Source organism: Triticum aestivum, chromosome 2D (assembly GCF_018294505.1).
Source record: "Triticum aestivum cultivar Chinese Spring chromosome 2D, IWGSC CS RefSeq v2.1, whole genome shotgun sequence".
Classification (NCBI taxonomy): domain Eukaryota; kingdom Viridiplantae; phylum Streptophyta; class Magnoliopsida; order Poales; family Poaceae; genus Triticum; species Triticum aestivum.
The window spans coordinates 271,909,795-271,920,846 of record NC_057799.1 but is presented as its reverse complement, the minus strand read 5'-3'; positions in this window follow the sequence as shown (position 1 = coordinate 271,920,846).

Here is an 11,052-nt window from a genome sequence, read left to right as displayed (position 1 = left end):
ACAGGCCCTGCTGCTATACATACTGGACCAATTACTAGAGCTCGCGCACGCCAATTAAATTACCAGGTACTTTCGTTTCTTGCTAATGATTCTAATGTTCATGAGAATATGATGCTGCCTAAATTGGATACATTTGTTTTGCTTACAAATGAAGGGCCTAGCTTTGAGAAGGATGAACATTGGAGCAAGAACAAGCATGGAGATGATGGCATGCGCATGGGGAACAAGAACGGAGTTACAAGTGATGATTTCAGGATGTTGAAGCCACCATAATGCGTGCATGAAGCCTTGGACGAAATATACAAGATGCTACTTCATAACTTTCGTCCAGAGGCTATTCTAGGTGCTGCGTCACCTTATTATTGGGCCAGGCCCATGTAATTTCGAAATACATAAGTATAGGCTGTTTTTAGAGTCCGTATGTGTGGGGAAACAAGAGATAGGGTTGGTTTCGGACCCCTTCCTCAAGGGCCACGAAATTCCCCCCCTCTTCCTCCATATATACAGCCCTTAGGGCGTCGTTTAGACTTTGGGTTTTGTTTAGATTAAAAGTTCGCCATAGCTGCAACTTCGCGTACTTCGTTTGTGTTCAGCGACCAGACAAAGGCGTCACAGAACCCCACCTTGATCAATAAAGCTTTCATCTTATATTCGCAATATCCAGATTGCAATCTCAGTTTCTTGCCTGTTCTTCGTTTGCTCGCAGGAAACAGACCCTCGTGGTCAGGTTGATCGTGCTCCGGCGTGGTCGATAACCTCTCGGAGTTGGTTTAGCGATTGCTAAGGCGCGACGTCCTCGCACGTTCGTAGTCGGATCGTCAAAGTCGACTTCCATCAAAGCGATATTCATCATCTCATCGAAAGACGGGACACCTTTGCCTCTATCAAGTGGTATCAGATTTCCAGGTTGCTCGGTGAGATTTTACAGTTTTTCGTAGTTTAGATCGAGTCTGTTCTTCATACCTACAGTCCACGAAAAAGCCACAAAAAAAATTAGGGTTAGTTCATCATATCCGAACCAATCTGAGCCTTTGCATAATCTTTTTAGGGTTTTTGCTTTGTTGAATTTGCGGTTGCATCGTCGTGTCAAGTTGCTGGTCTTAGAGTCTAGTCTTTTAGAGTTTCGAGTTCTGGTCATAAGTTGTCACGCCGCCGCCGCACCATCATCATCGCCTTGCCATCTACCACCATTGCTTATCCGCCACCGCTTTGAATCCGTATCCATATACCACGACCGCTACCATATACCACCACCGCTGCCATATACTACCGCCATATATCCACCACCAATCCGAGTTCTTTTCATAGTTGGTTTGTTTTAGAGATCCATATATTTTCCGTTTCGTGTTTCCTTGCCTGAGTAGGTCTCGGAAAAAAAAAAGTCTGCAGACCCCCGGGCAGTTTTTAGGCCAAAATTTCGGCAACCAAAAATATTTTTTCCCTATCCTATTTTTAGGCCCCGGGTAGTGTTTTGAGACACTCGCCATCATAGTGATTTTTTGTCGCACTTTTTCGTCGTCGCTGCCCTGATTTCCGAAAAAAATAGTCAAAAAATTTTGTGCCCATCCTGTCAGTTTGACCTGGGAAGAGTTTTGAGACACTCGCCATTATAGTGATTTTTTCGCAAAAAAAAAAAAAAGAGGAGCGCAAAAAAAAAAGAGCGCAAAAAAAAAAGAGCAAAAAAAAAATTCCAGAGTGTGCTTTTCCCTTGTTTACGTGCAGCGCCGTGATTTTGTTAGTGTTCTAGGCTCGCGTCTCTAGCACGGTCTAGCCTAGGACCAGCACAGTACCGTCGTTGAGCGTTTATTCAACTTTGCATCTCTGAATTGATTATTGCTTACCATTTTGCTACCATATTATAAGCCTTCCCAGCTCCACATAAGTCTACATCGTGCGTTTGACTCTCCCTGGTAATCGCTATATCCAAGCTTTGAGAGTTTTTGACTACAACGGTTGCCGATCACCACCTGCTGCTGGGTAAGAACTGGTAAGAATTTGAGATTCGCTTGAAGGTTTTGTGACACACCACCATCACCACCACTTCTAGTAGTCTGCAGGATCATATTCTTTTGTGTTTCTATTGCTGCTAACCATGGCAGGTTCACAAGCCGATGAGACTGATTGGGCGAACATGACGAACAAGGAGTTGCATGATAAATTTCAGCAAATGATGAGTGGCCAGGTGGGAGATGTGCTAAACAGATTTGAAGAGGCTATGGAGAAGATAGATGCCGTGGAGAAGTCGTTTGAGACAAAGCTGGATAACAAGTTTACTGAATTACTCAAGCGTCTTCCCCAACCACCACCGGCTGCACATGTCGCACCTCTACAACAACAACAACCACATCTCCAACGCCGCCTTCCAAATCAAGTGGGACGGGCACAGCGCGTTCCAATTGAGATTGGTCAAAATTCGGGTGCTGCTGCCCCTACTGTTGATGCTTCTTTGGCTCCTGCTCCTGCGGCGGCTGAGGAGGATGACGATTATGCGGGCGATTATGAGGATGAGGTTGATCAAAATCAGAACTACGTGCAGCCACCAGCACCACCACCAGCAGGTCGACCTCAGGTATATATTCGCAACGGTAGGCCGGCACCACCACCTCAGGTACGAGATCATGACCATCTCCCTAAACTGAAATTGAATATTCCACCATTTGAGGGTAGATATGTTCCTGATATATATCTTACTTGGGAGTTAGAAACTGAACAACGATTTACATGTTTACAATATCCTGAGGAGAGACGTGTTCCTGCTGCTGTTTGTGCTTTCACTAGCTTTGCATGTGTTTGGTGGTCTGAACATTGTAGATTATATCCTGTTCCAGCTACTTGGGCTGCTTTGAAAACTGCTATGCGTACTCGTTGGGTTCCACCATATTATCAACGTGAATTACTTCAAAAATTGCAGCGTTTAAGACAAGGAAAAAATTCTGTAGAAGAATATTATCAGGAATTACAAACTGGCATGATTAGATGTGGTATTGTTGAGGAGAATGAAGCTATGCTTGCACGTTTTATGGGTGGATTAAATAAAGAGATTCAGACCATTCTAGAGTATAAGGATTATAATAATATCACTCGTTTATTCCATCTTGCTTGTAAAGCTGAACGTGAAGTGCAGGATCGACAGCCATTGGCGCGAACTAACTTTTCTGCAGGTCGACCTTCATCATGGACACCGCGTGCATCTTCTACTTCCACTTCACCATCACCTCCATCAGGTGCCACCTCCAGCCGTGATACAAGAAAGCAGGCACAACCACCACTCTCTGCCAAGAGCACACCTGCCGGGCCTGTGCAGAGCTCTTCTTCTTCCATGGCATCGACAGGGCACACAAGTGATATTATTTGTCGTCGTTGTAAGGGAAGAGGACATTTTGCGAGAGAATGCAAATCTCAGCGTGTCATGATTGCTACTGAGGATGGTGGGTATGAGTCCGCTAGTGACTATGATGAGGAGACTTTGGCTCTTATTACACGTGAAGAACATGGTGGAGATGATTCTGAAAATGAGACGCAATACATGGCTCCTGAAGACGCTGACAGGTATGAATGTTTAGTTGCTCAACGTGTTTTGAGTGTGCAGGTCACACAAGCAGAGCAAAATCAGAGGCATAATTTGTTCCATACAAAGGGAGTTGTGAAGGAACGTTCTGTTCGCGTCATCATAGATGGAGGGAGCTGTAACAACTTGGCTAGCATGGAGATGGTGGAGAAGCTATCTCTCACCACAAGACCACATCCACATCCTTACTACATCCAATGGTTCAACAACAGCGGCAAGGTTAAGGTAACACGTACTGTTCGTGTGCATTTTAGTATCTCTACATATGCTGATTATGTTGATTGTGATGTGGTACCCATGCAAGCATGTTCCTTATTACTAGGTAGACCATGGCAATTTGATAAAAATTCTGTACACCATGGTAGAAACAATCAGTATACTCTTGTTCATAAGGATAAAAATATTACTTTGCTTCCTATGACTCCTGATTCCATTTTGAAAGATGACATTAATAGAGCTAATAAAGCAAAACAGGAGAAAAATAAGAGTGAAAATCAGATTGTGGCAAAGGAATTTGAGCAACAAATGAAACCTAATAATAAACCATCTAGTGTTGTTTCTGAAATTAAATTGAAAAGTGCATGTTTACTTGCCACAAAATCTGATATTGATGAACTAGATTTCAGCAAATCTGTTTGCTATGCTTTTGTGTGCAAAGAGGCATTATTTTCATTCGAGGACGTGCCTTCCTCTTTGCCCCCTGCTGTCACTAACATTTTGCAGGAGTTCGCTGACGTCTTCCCACAAGACGTGCCACCGGGATTACCACCTATTCGAGGGATTGAGCATCAAATTGACTTAATTCCCGGTGCATCGCTACCCAACCGTGCACCATACCGTACCAATCCAGAGGAGACGAAGGAGATTATGCGTCAAGTACAGGAGCTGCTCGACAAAGGTTATATACGCGAATCTCTTAGTCCTTGTGCTGTTCCTATTATACTCGTGCCTAAAAAGGATGGTACGTCGCGTATGTGTGTTGATTGTAGAGGCATTAATAATATTACTATTCGTTATCGTCATCCTATTCCTAGGCTCGATGATATGCTTGATGAATTGAGTGGCTCTACAATATTCTCCAAAGTTGATTTGCGTAGTGGATACCATCAAATTCGTATGAAATTGGGAGATGAATGGAAAACTGCATTTAAAACTAAGTTTGGTTTATATGAGTGGTTAGTCATGCCTTTTGGGTTAACTAATGCACCTAGTACTTTCATGAGACTAATGAACGAAGTTTTACGTGCTTTCATTGGACGATTTGTGGTAGTCTATTTTGATGATATACTGATTTATAGCAAATCTTTGGAAGAACATTTGGAACATTTACGTGCTGTTTTTATTGCTCTACGTGATGCACGTTTGTTTGGTAACCTTGGGAAGTGCACCTTTTGCACCGACCGAGTATCTTTTCTTGGCTATGTTGTTACTCCACAGGGAATTGAAGTTGATAAAGCCAAGATTGAAGCTATTGAGAGTTGGCCGCAGCCCAAAACGGTCACACAAGTGCGGAGTTTTCTTGGACTCGCTGGTTTCTATAGGCGTTTTGTGAGAGATTTTAGCACCATTGCTGCACCTCTCAACGAGCTTACAAAGAAGGATGTGCCTTTTGTTTGGGGTACCGCACAGGAAGAAGCCTTCACGGTATTGAAAGATAAGTTGACACATGCTCCTTTACTCCAACTTCCTGATTTTAATAAGACTTTTGAGCTTGAATGTGATGCTAGTGGCATTGGATTAGGAGGTGTGTTATTACAAGATGGCAAACCTGTTGCATACTTTTCTGAAAAATTGAGTGGGCCTAGTCTGAATTATTCTACTTATGATAAAGAACTATATGCTCTTGTTCGGACTTTAGAAACATGGCAACATTATTTATGGCCCAAAGAATTTGTTATACATTCTGATCATGAATCTTTGAAACATATTAAAAGTCAAGCTAAACTGAATCGTAGACATGCTAAATGGGTTGAATTCATTGAAACTTTCCCTTATGTCATTAAACACAAGAAGGGTAAAGAAAATGTTATTGCTGATGCATTGTCTCGTCGCTATACTATGCTTTCACAACTTGACTTCAAAATATTTGGTTTGGAGACCATCAAAGATCAATATGTGCATGATGCTGATTTTAAAGATGTATTGCAGAATTGTAAAGAAGGAAGAACCTGGAACAAGTTTGTCGTTAATGATGGATTTGTGTTCCGTGCTAACAAGCTATGCATTCCAGCTAGCTCTCTTCGTCTTTTGTTGTTGCAGGAGGCGCATGGAGGAGGATTAATGGGACACTTTGGCGTGAAGAAGACGGAGGACGTACTTGCTACACATTTCTTTTGGCCAAAGATGAGACGGGATGTTGAGCGTTTTGTTGCTCGCTGCACTACATGTCAAAAAGCTAAGTCACGACTCAATCCTCATGGTTTATATATGCCTTTGCCTGTACCTAGTGTTCCTTGGGAGGATATATCTATGGACTTTGTTTTAGGTTTACCTCGAACAAAGAAGGGGAGGGATAGCATATTTGTTGTCGTGGATAGATTCTCGAAAATGGCGCACTTTATACCATGTCATAAAAGCGATGATGCTGTTAATGTTGCTGATTTGTTCTTTCGTGAAATTATTCGCTTGCATGGTGTGCCAAATACTATTGTTTCAGATCGTGATACTAAATTTCTTAGCCACTTTTGGAGATGTTTATGGGCTAAGTTGGGGACTAAACTGCTTTTTAGTACTACTTGTCACCCCCAAACTGATGGACAAACTGAAGTAGTCAATAGAACATTGTCTACTATGCTTAGGGCTGTTTTGAAGAATAATAAGAAAATGTGGGAAGAATGCTTGCCTCATATTGAGTTTGCTTATAATCGTTCATTGCATTCTACTACTAAGATGTGCCCTTTTGAAATTGTGTATGGTTTCCTACCTCGTGCACCTATTGATTTGTTGCCTCTTCCATCTTCGGAGAAGGTTAATTTTGATGCTAAACAACGTGCTGAATTGATCTTAAAAATGCATGAGTTAACTAAGGAAAACATTGAGCGTATGAATGCTAAATATAAACTTGCTGGAGATAAGGGTAGAAAACATGTTGTGTTTGCACCTGGAGATCTTGTTTGGTTACATTTGCGTAAGGATAGATTTCCTGATTTGCGCAAATCAAAGCTAATGCCACGTGCTGATGGTCCTTTTAAGGTGTTAGAGAAAATAAATGATAATGCATATAAACTTGAGCTGCCTGCAGATTTTGGGGTTAGTCCCACTTTTAATATTGCAGATTTGAAGCCTTATTTGGGTGAGGAAGATGAGCTTCCGTCGAGGACGACTTCATTTCAAGAAGGGGAGGATGATGAGGACATCAATACAATTATTACACCCACAGGCCCTGCTGCTATACATACTGGACCAATTACTAGAGCTCGCGCACGCCAATTAAATTACCAGGTACTTTCGTTTCTTGCTAATGATTCTAATGTTCATGAGAATATGATGCTGCCTAAATTGGATACATTTGTTTTGCTTACAAATGAAGGGCCTAGCTTTGAGAAGGATGAACATTGGAGCAAGAACAAGCATGGAGATGATGGCATGCGCATGGGGAACAAGAACGGAGTTACAAGTGATGATTTCAGGACGTTGAAGCCACCATAATGCGTGCATGAAGCCTTGGACGAAATATACAAGATGCTACTTCATAACTTTCGTCCAGAGGCTATTCTAGGTGCTGCGTCACCTTATTATTGGGCCAGGCCCATGTAATTTCGAAATACATAAGTATAGGCTGTTTTTAGAGTCCGTATGTGTGGGGAAACAAGAGATAGGGTTGGTTTCGGACCCCTTCCTCAAGGGCCACGAAATTCCCCCCCTCTTCCTCCATATATACAGCCCTTAGGGCGTCGTTTAGACTTTGGGTTTTGTTTAGATTAAAAGTTCGCCATAGCTGCAACTTCGCGTACTTCGTTTGTGTTCAGCGACCAGACAAAGGCGTCACAGAACCCCACCTTGATCAATAAAGCTTTCATCTTATATTCGCAATATCCAGATTGCAATCTCAGTTTCTTGCCTGTTCTTCGTTTGCTCGCAGGAAACAGACCCTCGTGGTCAGGTTGATCGTGCTCCGGCGTGGTCGATAACCTCTCGGAGTTGGTTTAGCGATTGCTAAGGCGCGACGTCCTCGCACGTTCGTAGTCGGATCGTCAAAGTCGACTTCCATCAAAGCGATATTCATCATCTCATCGAAAGACGAGACACCTTTGCCTCTATCACTACTACTAAATGGCATCACGGGATGCTTTCGAGAATGACGGCCAGAATCATCACACTGGGAACACAAAACATGGCTAGATTACTAGGTGACTACCTAAGACACCTAGGGTCATAACAATAGCTCCAACATATATGTCGAGGCAATAGAGTACCTCAACTCACCGATTAGTGTGGTTGAACTGGCCCAAAGATACATCGGGAACGGAAAGAAGGGATTTGCAAATGCATCAGGCTATTTAGAAACCTGGGATGACTCGGACAGCATAACGGCTGTAAATGCTCAAAAAGATTTGAGACATCCTGCAAAAAGGTGGCATGACCACTCAACATCACAATATCAAGGTTCTGAGACCAACTATTAACACACAGAAGTACTAGAAACTGAACTGAGACTTGAATCCATCAATCCTATCAGTCCCTATCATAGTAACTCGTCATCCTGGTAGAAAGAATAGAAAGCCTTGTTCCTTAACCTCGTAGGAAAGATGAGGTTGACTCAGATCAGAAGGGCATAAGGTAAAGGAGTAAAAAGAGCCTTACGTTCCCTTCCACAATCAATTCCCTTATATAACTAAAGCATTTCTAGACTCAACTTCGATCAGTTTGTCTTGGTAATCCTTCAGGCAGTCAGGCTCTGATACCAAAGCTGTCAGGACCCCGATCCTAAGTCACACCGATCTAGCATGTAACACATCATATCACTTTGCGGCCTCACGCACGGTATTCCCACGTGTGCCACCTTACCTGGCCCGGGACCGTTTGCGCCTTTTGGCTCACATATATGATAGTGTCGCTAGCATCCATATGACAGAGAACCCGGGCCGACAATGACTAGTCGTAAACCCAAAGTGGCACTAACTTACAGGGACACGCATACATGACCCAGCAACGAACGTGTCGGTCATCGGCGAGTGAATCCGGGCTGTAGCAGCTGGGCTAACAGGACTCCGGAGAATCTGGGCTGTAGCAGGCTAACAGGACTTCGGTAGACACAGCGTGACATTTCCCCGAAGGGACAGACACAGGAACGAAGAAGGACACATGCTGGCCAGCCTAAGTGTTTCGGAGCAGTAGTAAGCTACCATGGCTCAGTGGAAGCACTAGGAGACATTTCCCGGTAAGAGAGGCTACCAAGGATAAACAACTAGGTTGTCGGATCCCACACATACCAAGCATTTCAAATCATACACACAATATGCTCGATATGTGCAAATACAAATGGCAACACAACAAAACTCTACAACTCAAAGTATTAATTCATTAGGCTCCGAAGAGCCAGATATTACAAACACGGGTCTGATGACCCAGCATTCAAGTCATACAAGAAACAAGCACAAGCGGAAGCTTAACAAGTCTAAGTACAGACAACTACAAATTAAGAAGGCTGAGAAGCCTGACTATCACAAGACCCTGCCGAGGGCACAAGATCGTAGCCGAGGTAACAAGCTAAACATCGAAGTCCACGTGGAACTACTAGTGAGACTGAAGTCTCTCTGCAAAAACATAAATTAAGCAAACGTGAGTACAAATGTACCCAGCAAGACTTACATCAGAACTAGCTACATATGCATTAGTATCAACAAAGGGGATGGTGGAGTTTAACTGCAGCAAGCCAGCTTTGACTCAGTGGCTATCCAGAACTATGACTTCAAGTAACTCTTTTGGGGTGGCGCACACGAGTCCACATATTCACCAATCAATACACCACCATGGATCCGCTCCCGTCTCCCTACGAGAACGCCATCCATAGCACTCACGCTTATCTTGCGCATTTTAGAATATCCACTTTCACTTGTCTATGGACTGTACAGGCAACCCAGAAGTCCTTTACCGCGGACGCGGCTATTCGAATAGATGATGTTAACCCTGCAGGGGTGTACTTCTTCACACACGCTATCGCCACTTACCACCATGTACACGTCGTGTATCTCGGCAACCTTCAAGCGGAAGCCTGGCGAGGGAGTTGGCCATGACCTGACTAACCACGCAAGTCTCTAGTCCAGGTTTATCGCCTATTCGGGTTCCATCCGCAAGGAGATCCGGCCGGGGTGTCGCTCACGGCCCCAAACGATGAGAGCAGGGTTCCCAAGAGCACCGTCCGGGTGTCCCGGTACACCGTGCCTCGTGTCTCTACCGCACATAGCCCACCCCTAGTGTCAGCGCTACGCACGGCCCCAACACATATCCTACAAACACCAGAAACTAGTTGCAACTCCTGGATAGAGATCAAGGCGATTAATAAGCCGAGAGGGGTCAAGTTACCGGAACCCAATGTGTGGTAGTAACTGTTCATGGATCACAAACACAAAACTTAGTTCCCGAGGACGGCCTCAATGAGACAACCCACCATGTACTCCTACATGGCCTCTCACCAATACCTTTACCAAATCGTGTTCACACACTTAGCTCTCAACAGTAGGACATGTATGTTCACACATTCCAATTCATCCCCGATGAATCAGACCTGACTCAACTCTAAGCAGTGGCAGGCATGAAACAAGCATGAATGAGTAGGCACATCAGGGCTCAAACAACTCCTACTCATGCTAGTGGGTTTCATCTATTTACTGTGGGAATGACAGGTCATGCAGAGGAAAGGGGTTCAGCTATCGCAGCATGTAACAAATGAATCATTGTTGTCTTAATGCACTAAAAGAGAGCAGGAGCGAGAGAGTGGGATTGTATCGGAATAAACAAGGGGTTTTAGCTTGCCTGGCACTTCTGAAGATAGTATAGTTCTTCATCGGTGTCATCGATCACATCGTCGGAACCACGTGTATCGAGAGGGAACAAATACCGGCAACCAAGGAAGAATACAATAAATGCAATGCAACAATTATGATGCATGATAATGACATGGAAATATGAGTGTGTAGAGCTAATGCAACTATAACCAGATGGGTTTGGGTCATTTTGAATCAAAGGTTCAACCCCAAACTCAAATTATGAACTTAAATAGAGCTTTATCATGTTTTGAACTAAACAGCTAGGTTAAGTTGTTTAAACATGAATGAAACCAGTACAGATGGATAGATTGGATTTTTCTGATCATTTTTCATATATAAATCTTTTCAATCTGAGTTACAGATTATTTTCTATGAATTTTTGAAATTTATAACATTTTCTGAAATAAATAAACCATTTGAGATTTATTTAAATTCAAGAAATGAATTACTGTGTCAGCATGACGTCACTGTGATGTCAGCGCTCAACTGGGCGAT